Source organism: Phocoena phocoena, chromosome 7 (genome assembly GCF_963924675.1).
Source record: "Phocoena phocoena chromosome 7, mPhoPho1.1, whole genome shotgun sequence".
NCBI lineage: Eukaryota > Metazoa > Chordata > Mammalia > Artiodactyla > Phocoenidae > Phocoena > Phocoena phocoena.
Window position 1 is genome coordinate 101,597,863 of NC_089225.1, and position 16,202 is coordinate 101,614,064.

The following is a 16,202-nucleotide window of genomic DNA, read 5'->3' on the forward strand; positions in this document are numbered from 1 at the left end:
TGAAACTGTGATTACAAATTTTCCAACAAACAAAAGCCCAGGAATTTCACAGGTGAAATTCTGCCTTCATAGGTGAATTCACCTGGCTTCACAGGTGAATTCTATCAAACATTTAGAGAAGAGCTAACATCTATCCTTCTCATACTCTTCCAAAAAACTGCGGAGGAAGGAACACCCGCAAACTCAATCTATGAGGCCACCATCACCCTGATACCAAAACCAGACAAAGATGCCACAAAGAAAGAAATCTACAGGCCAATATCACTGATGAACATAGATGCAAAAATCCTCAACAAAATACTAGCAAACAGAATCCAACAGCACATTAAAAGGGTCATACATCATGATTAAGTGGGGCTTATCCAGGGATGCAAGAATTCTTCAATATATGCAAATCAATCAATGTGTTAAAGCATATTAACGAATTGAAGGAGAAAAAACATATGATCACCTTAATAGATGCAGGAAAAGCTTTCAAAAAAATTCAACACCAATTTATGATAAAAAAACCTCCAGAAAGTAGGCATGGAGGGAACTTACCTCAAAGCATAATAAAGGCCATTTTGGACAAACCCACAGCCAACGTCGTTCTCAATGATGAAAAACTGAAACCATTTCCACTAAGATCAGGAAAAAGACAAGATTGTTCACTCTCACCACTATTATTCAACATAGTTTTGGAAGTCTTAGCCACAGGAATCAGAGAAGAAAAAGAAATAAAAGGAATCCAAATCGGAAAAGAAGAAGTAAATCTCACTGTTTGCAGATGACATGACACTATACACAGAGAATCCTAAAGATGCTACCAGAAAACTACTAGAACTAATCAATGAATTCGGTAAAGTAGCAGGATACAAAATTAATGCACAGAAATCTCTTGTGTTCCTATACACTAATGATGAAAAATCTGAAAGAGAAATTAAGGAAACACTCCCGTTTACCATTGCAACAAAAAGTGTAAAATACCTAGGAGTAAACTTACCTAAGGAGACAAAAGACCTGTACTCAGAAAACTTTAAGACACTGATGAAGGAAATTAGAGATGATACCAACGGATGGAGAGATATGCCATGTTCTTGGATTGGAAGAATCAATATTGTGAAAATGACTATACTACCCAAAGCAATCTACAGATTCAATGCAATCACTATCAAAGCACCAATGGCACTTTTCACAGAACTAGAACAAAAAAATTTCACAATTTGTATGGAAACACAAAAGACCTCGAATAGCCAAAGCAGTCTTGAGAATGAAAAATGAAGCTGGACGAATCAGGCTCCTGGACATCAGACTCTACTACAAAGCTACAGTAATCAAGACAGTATGGTATTGGCACAGAAACAGAAATACAGATCAATGGCACAGGACAGAATGCCCAGAGATAAACCCATGCACCTATGGGCACCTAATTTACGACAAAGGAGGCAAGAACATACAATGGAGAAAAGACAGCCTCTTCAATAAGTGGTACTGGGAAAACTGGACAGCTACATGTCAAAGAATGAAATTAGAACACTCCTTAACAACATATACAAAAATAAACTCAAAATTGATTAAAGACCTAAATGTAAGTCCAGACACTATCAAACTATTAGAGGAAATCATAGGCAGAACACTCCATGACATAAATCATAGCAAGATCCTTTCTGACCCACCTCCTAGAGAAATGGAAATAAAAAGACAAATAAACAAATGGGACCTAATGAAACTTAAAAACTTCTGCACAGCAAAGGAAAGCATAATCAAGAGGAAAAGACAACCCTCGGAATGAGAGAAAATATTTGCAAACGAAGCAACTGATAAAGGATTAATCTCCAAAATATACAAGCAGCTCATGCAGCTCAGTATCAAAAAAACAGAGAACCCAATCCAAAAATGGGCAGAAGACCTAAATAGACATTTCTCCAAAGAAGATATACAGACTGCCAACAAACACATGAAAGAATGCTCAACATCACTAATCATCAGAGAAATGCAAATCAAAACTACAATGAGGTATCACCTCACACCGGTCAGAATGGCCATCATCAAAAAATCTACAAAGAATAAGTGCTGGAGGGGGTGTGGAGAAAAGGGAACCCTCTTGCAGTGTTGGTGGGAATGTAAATTGATACAGCCACTATAGAGAGCAGTATGGAGGTTCCTCAAAAATCTAAAAATAGAACTACCATAGGACCCAGCAATCCCACTACTGGGCATATACCCTGAGAAAACCATGATTCAAAAAGAGTCATGTACCAAAATGTTCATTGTAGCTCTATCTACAATAGCTAGGACATGGAAGCAACCTAAGTGTCCATCAGCAGATGAATGGATAAAGAAGATGTGGCACATATATACAAAGGAATATTACTCAGCCATAAAAAAAACTAAATTGAGGGCTTCCCTGGTGGTGCAGTGGTTGAGAGTCCGCCTGCCGATTCAGGGGACGTGGGCTCGTGCCCCGGTCCGGGAAGATCCCGCATGCCGCGGAGCGGCTGGGCCCGTGAGCCATGGCCGCCGAGCCTGTGCGTCCGGAGCCTGTGCTCCGCAACGGGAGAGGCCAAAACAGTGAGAGGCCCACGTACCGCAAAAGAAAAACCCCAAAAAACTAAATTGAGTTATTTGTAGTGAGGTGTATGTACTTAGAGACTGTCATACGGAGTGAAGTCAGAAAGAGAAAAACAAATACTGTATACTAACACATACATATGAAATCTAAAAAAAAAAGAAGGTTCTGAAGAACCTAGAGGTGGGACAGATATAAAGACGCAGACGTAGAGAATGGACTTGAGGACATGGGGAAGGGGAGGGGTAATCTGGGACGAAGTGAGAGAGTGGCATGGACATATATACACTACCAAATGTAAAATAGGTAGCTAGTGGGAAGCAGCTGCTAGTACAGGTAGATCAGCTTGGTGCTTTGTGTCCACCTAGGGGGTGGGATAGGGAGGGTGGGAGGGAGACGCAAGAAGGAGGAGATATGGGGATATATGTATATGTATAGCTTGTTCACTTTGTTATAAAGCAGAAACTAACACACCATTGTGAAGCAATTATACTCCAATAAAGATGTTAAAATAAATAAATAAATAAATAAATGAAAATAGAATTACCAATGATCCAGCAATTCTGCTGCTGGGTATGTACCCAAAAGAGCTGAAAGGATGGTGTTGAAGATATATTTGTACAACCATATTCATAGCAGCATTATTCACAATAAGCTAAAATGTGGAAGCAACCTAAGTGTCCACTGATGGATGAATTGGATAAGAAAAGTAGGTATACATAAATAGAATATTTTTCAGCCTTAGAAAGGAATGTATTTCTAAAAAAAGAAAAAAAAGGAATGTATTTCTAACACATGCTACAACATGGCTGAACCTTGAGAGTATTATGCTAAGTGCAATAAACCAGTCACCAGAAGCCAAATGCTGTATGATCCCACTTATACGAGTGCCTATAGTAGTCTAATATAAAGAGACAAAAAGTAGAATAGTGATTGCCAGGGGTTGGTGGGAGGAGGAAATGAGGACTTACTGTTTAATGGGTACAGAGTTTCAATTTTGCTAAATGAAAAGAGTTCTGAAGATGTATCATGGTGGTGATGGTGGCACAAAAATATGAATGCAGTTAATACTGCAAAACTGTACAGTTACAAAATGGTTAAATTTTATCTTTTGTGTATTTTACCACTATAGAAAAGTTTCATTAAAAAATCTTATTAAAAAATATTGAGACAAATATGATCAAGCCTTTAGAAGCCTGAGAGGTTTTCCGAGTAAACACAGAATTCATCACTGCCAAGAATTTTTCCAAACACAAAGTATAGACAGAATAAAGAAGGAATAGTTAGATAATGGCATAATTATTTAACAAGATTTTTTTGTATTGCACAAACATAATTATGAGAAAATACTAAAGGCTTCAAAGGCACTGTGTTAGGTACTGCGATAATCCTACAACAAATATACCTGTATTTTTATGAAGGGAAATTCTGAAGCATAAATAAATAACTGGCTCAAGGTCATTTGCCCAGTACTCCAAAGTAGAGCTTCTCAACTTCAGCATTATTCACATTTTAGGCTGGGTGATTCTTTGCTGTGGAGGGCTGTGCGGTGCATTGTAGGATGTTTATCAGCATCTCTGGTATCTACCCTCTAGATGGAAGCAGCTCCCCTTCCCTCTCAGGTTGTGATAACAGATATTGCCATATGCCAAAGTCACTCCCCCTTCTTGAGAACCACTGCCAGTACCAAGAAGTTACTAAGGTCAGGGAGGTCCGGCAGAGCCCCTGCCTTAGAACTGGACTTTCAGAAAACAACTGGTCAGGGCAAGGTAGGAACAATTTAGGAAGATCTCACATACCAAATTATCAAACCAAGGACAGAGATAGGAGTTTGGTCATAGAAACCAGCTGAACTCTGACTGCACTAGCTCCCATCAGAGTAGAGCTGGGAGATTGAACTAGGGCTTCTCCAGTTTCCCCAGATAATTAAACATGATCTATCCTAGGGCTTAGAATGGGCGTGAAGCCTTGAGGGGTGTGTGTGAAGCGACTAGAAGGCAGTGACAATAGAGAAGCAGGCTTTTCATGACAAGGCAGCGTAGCAGGGCAAGAATCGTTTCAGTTGGGACAGTTCAAAAAAGTACCATAGAAGAGTGGTCATCTAAGCACAGGTATTTTTTAAAGGCAAAACTCAATGGTTGTAAGGGATGGAAGCGCACTCAGATTAATTCCCATTCAGAGGAAGGTTTATTTTTGGGAAAAGGAGGTCTCACATAAATGAGATACAGCTGGGAATGGAGCTGCACCCTGGGGAGCTGCCAAGGACCATAGTTGCTTTTACTTTCAGCAGCTGCGTAATTCTTCTCCTGTACATAATTTTGCAAGCATGATCTCTTCTGTTTGGCCAACCAACTTTCTTTGCTTATGCTTGGTCTCTGATCCTCCATAACTTTGCCTTGTGTACGACTTTGGGTTGACATGGGCTTGACTCAAGAATAGATGAGTTTTGCATAGCTTTTTATGTTGAACTGACTCTGTGTTAATGCCAGATTCCCTGGAGAAGAATCTGATTGGCCCAGTTTGGGTCAGCTATGCACCCCACATGATTCACTCAGCTGAGAGTCAAGTAGCAGGTTAATTTAGTTTTACAGTGTGTCGAGAGGGAAATCAAGCTGTGAAATGACAATCTAGACGTGTGGCAACTGGAATCCAAGTCTGCTTTGTAAGCCCTTGAGAAAGATAGACTATTTCATACCTCACCTCTTGTAAAATAAAGTTAGTAGATCACTAGAAACAACTTAATTAAAAAATCAGCCAAGAAACCAAGAGTCATTCTACTGCAACTACAAACAACAACTAACATTTTTCAAGCTTCATCTATGGGTCCCACTTTGTGTTAACTGTTTGTATAAATGGAGCAGGGTAAGTGGATGAGGGTTTTATTTACCATCTAGTAAACATACATAACCTTTCTCTTTCAGGGCCTAGAAACACTGAATTTTGAGGCCTTTGGCATCCATGCCTGGGGCATTCTCCTCTAGCACTTACCTGGTGTCCTCCAACCATTATCAGACTCTCCCTTGTAACTGGCTAACCAGCTAGATCCTAACTGGGTCAGAACCTAACTGAGCCCAGATTATACAACTCCGAGTCTGAGGACCAAACAGGCAGTTCCATGCACAAACGTGAAGTTGGCTTGGATCCTATATTTTTGAAGTTAGAGTCCACATTAGAATATCAAAAGTGTCTTGTAAACTACATGTCTCTATAGGGAATAAAAATCTACTCTAGGATTTAATCAGTCTGCTTCTTGCTTCACATTTAATGCTAATGGTAAACTGAAAAAGATTTCGAGTGACAGATAATTAGTGATAATGGTGATTACCGGCCTTTATATGGTCTTTCACCCAAACAGATGGTAAAGAGCATGAAAAAATGAATGCTCTAAGGCATAATTTCTTCCCCTTCTTAAATACAAGTCCCTCTAGGGTCAACAGTAGGTTGTATTTAACACACTGCATTATGCTACCCATACTAAATAACAATTTTTAGGCAATTCAGTTAGTCTGTTACTTTGCTTAGCAATTAGCTTTGAAAGGATTTCTATCCTGAATACATTACCAATGTAGGAATGCATGTATGCCTTATTTATTTTCTTACTCATTTATTTAACTTTTATAAAAAGCCTCTGTGATTACCTTCACGTGGATGGACTTCCAGGTGACAGGCGGCTTGGGTCACTTAGCAGGCCTCTCTGGGTGGCCCACACAGCCCAGCCTCCAGGGACAGAGCCAGGTTTGAGATGTGTAGGTGTTTCTGGATACCTAGGACCCAATATCAGGCTGCATTTTCTCAGTGCCTCTTTTCCCCTTTTGTGTAGAGTTTTAAAGACATCATGTTAAAAAGGCATCAATGTTTAATCAAAATTCATCATATATTAAACTGTTAAAGGAACACTGAGACTCTTCCCTACTTCTTTCTTCCCTTCCCCCACCTCCTCTCTTGGGAAAGGTGATGTGGTCCTTGTATTATTCACTGTCTTGTTCACATGGACGCTTCATGTGATCGGAGGAAAAGTGAGGGCGATTGCTTTCTAGATCTAAAAAGATAAGGATATTAATTTGCATAAATAAAGTCAAAGTTATGTTAATGGAGAGAATATGAATTTCTATTCTAGATCCCCCAGACCAAGTTTCAGAAGGAAATGAGTCTTTGTCTTGGTGGATACGTCTGGTTTTGCTTCTCTGCAGAGGAGTGTCAGAGAGGGTAGGTGTGGGATTGCGGACTGGAAGAAAGACTCCCACTTACCCTCTCTTCTGCTCACCCCCTCCCTTGCCTTCCCTTTTCTGGGGCAGACTTTCATAGCATGAGTCAAAGCCCAGCTCTCTCCTCTTTAGAGCAGAAGGTACTGGATGGCTGGGTGAGGAAGCAGAAGAGGTATTGTGGTGGAGGGCTCAGTACAGGCAATTTAGATTGGAATCCCATTGCCTGTGGCATTGAGAAGGTCATTCTGTGCCTGGAGCCTCAACGTCTTCATAGGTAAAATATGGTTAATAATTTTCTTAGCATTATACACATAGTGTAAACTCTATCCATGTTAACTATCATTATTGTCATTGACACTCAGTGCCTGAGGATATGGGATTTACCTGGTTATTTCTTTAGGGAGGGGTGAAAAGTACCCTGCAAAGACAGGGAAATGGGATGTTAGAGGGGAAGACAGGGTTGAAGGGAGAGATTGAAGATGGGGAACAGGGGAGACCCAGGTGGGGCACCCTCTGAAAGCTTTAGATGCTTCCGCATGGCGTGAACACCCTCACCGGGGAAAGTGAGACATGAACTCTTAGCCATAATGAGGTTTAAAAGAACTGGACATCTAGACAAGGGCTACAGTATTTGATCCCACCTCTCCTCCTACCTTCCCTATTCATTGCAGCTTTGGAATAAACATCAGCAATGGAGAGAAAGACCTGCTTCAGGGTCCTTCAGGGGCCACAGATGTATCACAGAGGTCAGAGGCAGCCAAGTGCAAGATAGTTGGGGCTATGGTGAGCTGGTGTCTCACCTAAAGGCTTTTTTTTTTGTGTGTGTTACGCGGGCCTCTCACTGCTGTGGCCTCTCCCGTTGCGGAGCACAGGCTCCGGACGCGCAGGCTCGGCGGCCATGGCTCACGGGCCCAGCCGCTCCGCGGCATGCGGGATCTTCCCGGACCGGGGCACGAACCTGCGTCCCCTGCATCGGCAGGCGGACTCTCAACCACTGCGCCACCAGGGAAGCCCACACCTGAAGGCTTTTAGATTCAAATTTTCAAAAAAAAAAAAATTGGCCTTCTGCACCAAATGGTTCTGGGGTCTTTGGTTTTGTTTGCCAGCTTTGGCTTAACTCTTCAAGGAGTCAGCCTCAAGGTCGCTTCAGCCAAAGGCACTTGAGGCAGAGTCCCAGATAGGGAGGGGCATGGCTCTCTTTCCTGTCTCTAGTTACTCCCTCATCACACAGAACCGTCATCATGGGCTTCTCAGGTCCAGAAGAATCATCCTGCAGGTAGTGAATGCCTCCCAGAGAAAGAAAAAAAGTCTACCCCATGGGTTACATAATAATGCACTTTAACTGGGAAGTACAGAGTTAGTGCTGCCTTGGAACTACAGAGAAAATAATGAACGCAGTGAAATAAACAGCCAGCAAAAGCAGAACATTAATGAGAGATGGATGAAAGGTGGTGTGTTGCCCTGATTCGGAGTCTCGGATTCGAAAATAACCAAATCCTCCAAGCCGTATGTTTCTTATTTGTAAAACAGGATCATTACTATTCTGTCATGGAGATGTAAGTGTCAAAGAAAGCCATGCATAGAGGAAAGTACTGCTATGTTAAAATCCCCACTGTCCATTTATTTGCATATGTACTCACTGTCTGCATGTTTTCATTAGACTCTATTACCAAATCGTTCCTTTTCTGAAAGTGTAAGTTCAGCTCTTAATCTCCGTCTCCAAAAATTGCACATTTCCCAGATATTTTCATACGTCTTTGGCTTCCCTCATGAGTGATAAAATAAACTCCTTTTGATAATATCCTTATGTTCCTCTAGTCCAATATCAAGAGTGTCTCTACATTCAGAGATTTTATTAAAAACCTTCCTTTGTCAATTGCAACTGAATTGAGCAAAGACAATTCCCAGTCCTGGCACATCTATCCCAAAGGCTGCTTGCCTGGTATTTTTATCTTCAACTCACCTGCAAAAAGGCATGTTTCGTTTGTTGTGGTTGCAGTTATATGTCACGGCTGGAAGGATATGTGTTATAAATCAGCCTCTTCCCATGGTCTAGCAAATTGGTTTACTTATCAGCAAATCTTTATGCACAATTCATAATATGCCCATATATACCAGATGGAAGGAAAGAGTAAACTCTAGCTGCTATGTTATATGACAAAATTCAGCTTCATTTAAGAATATGTAAAACAAATAAGAAAAAAAAGGGCCAGCACAACAGATTTCTCAGTACTGTTTCTAGTGAAAGTGTTAGAGTGCATGTCTAAACCACTTTTTTTGGCCCTGCTACACTAGTCTTTATCAGGTAGATTTCTTTCTTTCTTTTTTTTAAATGAAAGTTATTTTATTTCTATATCATCTTAATGAATAATTGTCTACGGCTAGGCAAAGTTGAATTCTTTATTTTTTAAAATTTTTATTGGAGTCTAGTTGAGTTCTAGTTGAGTTTTATTGGAGTCTAGTTGAGTTTTAAAATTTTTATTGGAGTCTAGTCTAGTTCACAATGTTGTGTTAGTTTCAGGTGTACAGCATAGTGAATCAGTTATCCATATACATATATCCACTCTTTTTTAAAAAATTTATTTATTTTATTTATTCATTTTTTTTTGGCTGTATTGGATCTTCGTTGCTGCACACGGGCTTTCTCTAGTTGCAGCGAGCAGGGGCTACTCTTCGTTGTGGTGCGCGGGCTTCTCCCTGCAGTGGCTTCTCTCGTTGCGGAGCACGGGCTCTAGGCGCACAGGCTTCAGTAGTTGTAGCACACGGGCTCAATAGTTGTGGCTCGCGGGCTCTAGAGCACAGGCTCTGTAGTTGTGGCGCACGGGCTTAGTTTCTCCATGGCATGGGGGATCTTCCCAGACCAGGGCTCAAACCTGTGTCCCCTGCATTGGCAGGTGGATTCTTAACCACTGTGCCACCAGGGAAGCCCTCCACTCTTCTATTTAAGATTCTTTTCCTCTATAGGCCATTACAGAGTATTGAGTAGCATTCCCTGTGTTATGCAGCAGGTTCTTATATCTATTTTATATATAGCAGTGTGTATATGTCAATCCCAATCTCCCAATCTATCCCATATCAGGTAGATTTCTCATGTCCTCTTCGTTTAGTTCTTTTTCTGAGGTTTTTGTCTTGTTCTTTCATTAGGGACGTATTCTGTCATCTCATTTTGCCCAGTTGTCTGTGTTTATATCTGTGTGTTAGGTAGGTTGGTTACATTTGCCTATCTTGGAGAACTGGCCCTATGTAGGAGTCATCCTATGGGGTCCAGCAGCACACTCCCTTCTGGTCACCCGAGCTCTATGCTCTAGGGGTGCCCTCTATGTAGGCTGGATGCACTCTTCTGTTGTGCTAGGGCTGACTACTGTGGGCAGCTGGTGGGCGGGGCTGGACCCCCGGGCCTAGGCGGTTGTCAGGCCGTGCCTCTTCTGCAAGGTGGGATAGGCCTCCTGAGCAGTTGGCTGTGAGGCCTTGGGGGCTTGGGCCTGCTGCTAGCCAGCTGGTGGGTGGGTCCAGGCCTCTGGGTGTCCATCTGTGTGACCTGGGGGTCTGGAGGCCAGGGCTGGGTCCCCAGTGCTAATAAGCTACAGAGAGTGCTCCAAAATGGGGTTTGCCAGGGCTGGTATAGTTGTGCTAGAACAAGCTCCCCAAACGGCTGCCTCAAGGGTCTCCTTCTCCAGGGAGATCCCAGTTGCCTTCTGTCTCTCCAGGAGGCTCTCCAAGCTCAGCAAGTGGGTCTGACTCAGGCTCCTCTCAAATGACTGCCTCTGTGCTTCGATTGTGAGGTTTTGTGTGCTCATTTAAGAGTAGAGTCCCTGATTCCTGTAGCCCTCAGCTCTCCCATACACAAGCCCTGCTGGTTTTCAAAGCCAGACATCTGGGGACTCATCTTCCCAGTACAGGACCTCCGGGCTGCGGAGCCCGAGGTGGAGCCTGGACCCCTTGTGCCTTGGGGAGGACTCCTACAATTGTGATATTCCTCCTGTTTGTGAGTCATTGGCCCGGGGGTGTGGGTCCTGACTATATCATGTCTGCTTCTCCTTCCTATCCTGTTGTGATTCCTTCTTTCTGTCTTTAGTTGTGGAAATTCTTTTCTGCTAGTCTTCGGGGTTTTCTCAAACATAGTTGCTCTGTAAATAGTGGTAATGTTGGTGTGTCTTTGGGAGGAGGTGAGTCCAGGGTCTTTCTACTCTGCCATTTTGGCCACAACCTCTTTTATGACATCTTTATTACAGAAAAGCCAGATGAGCACAAAGACATTAAAACCACCCAGCATCCACCTACTCAGAGACAGCCACCATTACAGCTCTTCACTTCCTCTTCCCCTCATGTTTACACACTGAAAACAATGAAACTGACAGCCTTTTTTGTACGTTGCTTTTTAGCTTGTTTTCACTTCTGCATCCCTACTTAGAGTCTTAAAGAAATTATTTTTAAAGATTCTTTTTGCATTTACTGCTCCATGCTATCCGTTTGGGTGGTAAAAATTAATTAGCATAACAACAAATTAATTCTCTATGAAATTCATGTTGTGATTTTACTGAATACATTTTTTGGTGGGATGTAAATTCCTTTGTTGTTCGTAAGAAAAATGACCAAATTAAATAAAATTATACTCCCTTTGCTTTGAAAATAGTTTATGAGTAGGAAATTAATATTATGCCACATTTGGATAATGATATTTTTAATATTATATTTTTGATCATACATCTTCTACTGACAGATTTTTAAAAAAACTGATTATTCAGAATTTCTAGAAATTAAGAAAAAAGTCTTCAAACGTATGGTAAGTTGTAAGAATTTGGTAAATTTTAGTGGCTGAAAGACAAGAGCCCTGGTCAAATTGTATTGTATCTCACATTTTTTCCTTACACATGCAGACATACCCATTTTTACCCAAGTGAAGTTATTGGCTCAAAATAAGCACTAAGTGCAACTTTGAGTAAAAAGTGATGTCACAACACATTTAGGCTCTGGGAGTACTTCACATATGTGGTCACGCTTATGAACTCCAACCCTTTCCCCCAGTCCTGCTTTCTTTTAAATATCAATTACTTTCTCTGTTATTTTCCAGGAGCCTGGGAAGGCAGCTCTAAGTACTTTAGAGAGAGATTTTGAGCGGGGGGACAAAAGGAACTATAGCATATTCTCAGGGAAGGACCCTTAATGGAAATAGACTCCTAAATAATGACATTAATAATTAAATATTTATATATGTGCACTATGTAATTTATAAAATTGAGATATAATGCGTTGTCCGTAAATTCACCCTTTTAAAGTGTACAGTTCAGTGGTTTCTAGTCTATTCATAGAGTTGGGAAGCCATCACCACCACCTAATGTCAAAACATTCTCCTTCCCCCCATCCCCCATCCCCATTTGCAGTGACTCCCTAGTCCTCTTTCTCCCCAACCCTGCAACCACTAACCTACATTCTGTCTTTGTGGATTTGCCTACTTTAGAAATTTCATATAAATGGAATCATTATAAATACGGCGTTTTGTGTCTGGCTTCTGTCACTTAGTATAATATTTTCCAGGTCCATCCATGTTGTAACATGTATCTGTACAGGTGGTCCCTGACTTATGATGGTTCCACTGATGTTTTTTCAACTTTATGGTGGTGCAAAAGTGATACACTTTCAGTAGAAACCATATTTTGATTTTTTCCTGGGTTAGTGATACGTGGTGTGACATACTCTTCTTTTGCTGGGTTGTGGCAGTGACCACAGCCCCCAGTCAGCCGCACAATCGTGAGGGTAAACAACTGATACACTTACAGCCGTTCTGTTTTTCACTTTCAGTACAGTGTTCAATAAATTACATGAGGTATTCGACATTTTATTTATAAAATAGCCTTTGTGTTAAGTGATTTTGCCCAACTGTAGGCTAATGTAAATGTTCCGAGCATGTTTAAAGTGGGCTAGGCTAAGCTATAATGTTCGGTAGGTTAAGTGTATTAAATGCATATTTTCAATTCACGATGGGTTTATCGTGACGTAACCCCATCATAAGTCGAGGAAAATCTGTACTTCATTCCTTTTTATAGCTGAATAATATTCCATTGTATGGCTATGCTACATTTTGTTTACCCATTCATCAATGTTGGACATTTGAGTTATTTCCATGTTTTGACTATTATGTATAATGCTGCTATGAACATTCATATATGTTTTTGTTTGTATATGATGTTTTAGCATTTATGATATACTTTCAGATGTGATTTGGGCCTTACAAACACTATGTGAGATACGGTAAGTTTTGCTATTTCCATTTTCCAGGTAGGGAAACAGAGGCTCTCAGAGATGACTGCCTAGTATGTGCTGATGTTAGCCCTCAAATCCAGTTCTATTTTTAAGAATAGCTTAAGGAATGCCACAAGAAGCACACTGTTTTCAAAGAAAGATGAAATTTATTGCTTATTTTTAGTTTTGTGAAGCCGTGAATATATTTACCCATACTTATTGGAAAAGCAAGGACTTAATTTACAGATTCCAGAAGAAAATGTTTCCACCGCGAGTGGTCAACGTTTCTTAAAATGGAATTAAAGCAGGATTATACTCAGACTGTTGTATAGGTACAGGCAGTTTTGTTCTTTGCTGTTTCTCGATTTTACTTTCAAGGAAAATGCAAAGACAGATTGTAGCTGTGTACGGTTCTGCTGGTTCCCAGAAAGAAACAGCTCCGGATTATTCTTTTCTCCTAGTTATCATGCATCTTATCTTGGAGACATGTTTATAACTAGATTTAAATCTTAACACAGTCAATGTTTCAGTCTTGGCATCAGACACGTAAAATACTATTATTCATGCAAACCTTGCCAAAAGCATTCTATGAGTCAAAACTTGAATAAATTAATATAGTCCTTTTTTGATCGTTTGAGTCATTATATATAAAGGTTTTACAAGGGACTTTACGAGGAAACAGTTTAATTCAAACTCCTTACCTAATGCATGTGTTCTCTTCCATGAATTGAATCCATCTTCCACATCTGGCCTGTTATGGCCAAAAGCAGCATCCCTAATAATAAAAAACAAATGCTTTACAACAAACAAAAAAGTTCTGTTCAATTTTTCCTTGCTTGGGATGTTTTTTCCCACACTGTATTTCTGATAAGTTCTGACATGCCTTTGCCTTTCCCTGGTTTTCCAGGATTAATTCCTTTCACCTTGTACCAATGCTCATATTTCATTTATCACATTGATTTGAACTTATTTGTTTAAATGACTGTGTTCTCTATCAGGTGATGTGTATCTTGAGAGTTATGTATTTTGATCTTTTCAGCATCCAGTAGAATTCCTAGTATAGTCATGCACCGAAGATTTGTTGAATTGGATTGACTTTTTAATAGGATCTCGAAAACTCCATGTATTACTTTGCAGATTGTGAAATTACTATTTGCCTTACCATCAAGTAATGCTTACTGGGATTTCATAGCTAGAAGGACTAAACTGGACCTAGAAGATTTATAAAGTATCTTGCACATGGTTCCTGCACTTAGGCAGTTAATGAAGTCTATACAAGGTAGATGTCAAGCCAGACAAAATTAGATTAAAAAATAATATTTAGAAGGACCACCCATACACATGCATGTAATTAGTAGAATGTCAATGTGTGGGATATGTAAAAGGATTAGATATATTTGGATTAGGTCATGGTATTGGGTCATATTATTAGCCAATTTCACAAGGATAAATCAGTCCTTCTTTCAACATGAAATTATCAAGCAATTATTTTGAACGCGGAGCACAAAAGACTTCCTGACTGATCAGATGTTGGTGTAAGAGATAAAAGAGTCAAGGATGCCCTCAATATTTTTGACCTGGAAAGATGGAGTTGCCATTAACTGAGATGGGTGTGTGTGTGTCCTTTGTGAAGCAGGTTTGTGGGAGATGATCAGGAGTCAGTCCTATGCTCTAAGTAGGCACCTGGGACACCTCAGTGAACAAAACAAGCAAAGGTTCTAGCTCTCGCCATTGCATTCTCATGGGGCCGGGGGGAGAGGAGCGGATAGAAATGTGATACGTAAGAAAATTACATAGATGTTGGAAGGCATGAGAGCTAGAAGAAAGCACAGGGCAGGGTATGGGGATCAGGAATGCTGGGGTGGGGCTGGGGCATATCTGGAGAACGAGTGTTTCAAGCAGAGGAAACAAAGTCCTAAGAGAGACAGTACGTGTTAGTTCCTCCCGGGAGCATTGGGGAGTGAAGAATGTGTAGAACAGAGTAATTTAGGGAAAGTGGAAGAGATCTGATGGTCCAAGGGGCCAGATCCTGTAAGGCCTAGTAGGCCGCTGTAAGGACTTTGGTTTGTACTACTCCAGTTTAAACAGGGAACCTTTGGTAGGTTTCCAGCCGAGTGGTGGCATGATCTGACATGTATTTAAGGGATTGCTCTGTCTGCTGGCTTGAGAATAGACTCTAGGAATGTGGAATACTCTCAGGTGGAAGCAGGGAGACTTTCAAAGATGCTATTTTAGTAATCTAGGTGAGGGATGGTAATGCATCACCAGGGGTAGGGAGAAGAATTTGGATTCTGGATGTAGTATTTTGAAAGTAGAGCCAACAGATTTTCCTACACATTGAATGTGGAGTGTGGCAGAAAAGGGAATCAAGGATGTCTCCAAGGCTTTTGACCAGAATAACTGGAAGGGTGGAGATGCCATCAATCCGATAGGGAAGTCTGTAGTGGAGTTTTGTGGAGGAAGATCAGGAGTTGTTTTGTGCATCTTAGCCTTGAGATGCCTATTCGACCTCCAGGTAGTACAAGGACTGTGGGAGAAAAGAGGTCGATCAGCTGAGAGGCTGCAGGGGTAATGGTATCCTCAGGGGAGAGATAGGTTATAGTTGGAGCAAGAAAAAGAAGGGAACATTTAGAGACAGTTTGTGGTTATAGGTATTACAAAGGACGGACTGGGATTTGAAGAGGGCCGTGTGGGAAGGGTTCCACGAGATCTGGGGGGTTGAAGCTGGGACTCAACAGGGGCCATGCAGATCTTTGTGGGAGTTAGAGTGAGGAAGATTCCAGACGACCTGAGAATTGGCCTTATTAGGGTGATTGACGTGTATATATGGGGCATAATGAGATTTATCTTGGGGCATTCAAGGCAGGGGTGGTTAGGCTTTGAATGTTAGGGGCTGGGCAAAGTAGAATATCTGAGGCTCTCTTTTGACCCTGTTAGAGGTGAGGAAGTCAGAGAAAGATGCTTCCCTGTGACCTCTGTTGATGTTGAAGAACCTCTGGGGATGTTGGAACTTGCTCCAAGCTACTGCCCTCTATTGACTGCTGAGTTACTTCCAACCCTATTACACTAGGCTAAGGAATGCAGGGCAGGGAGAAGTCATGTGGGTGTTGCCCTTAAACTATCTGTGATTATTGTGTTAAAATAGAAATAATAGTTTCATCATAGGCTAAAATAATGATAACCTAAGTTAATCAATAATAGAATGTCAC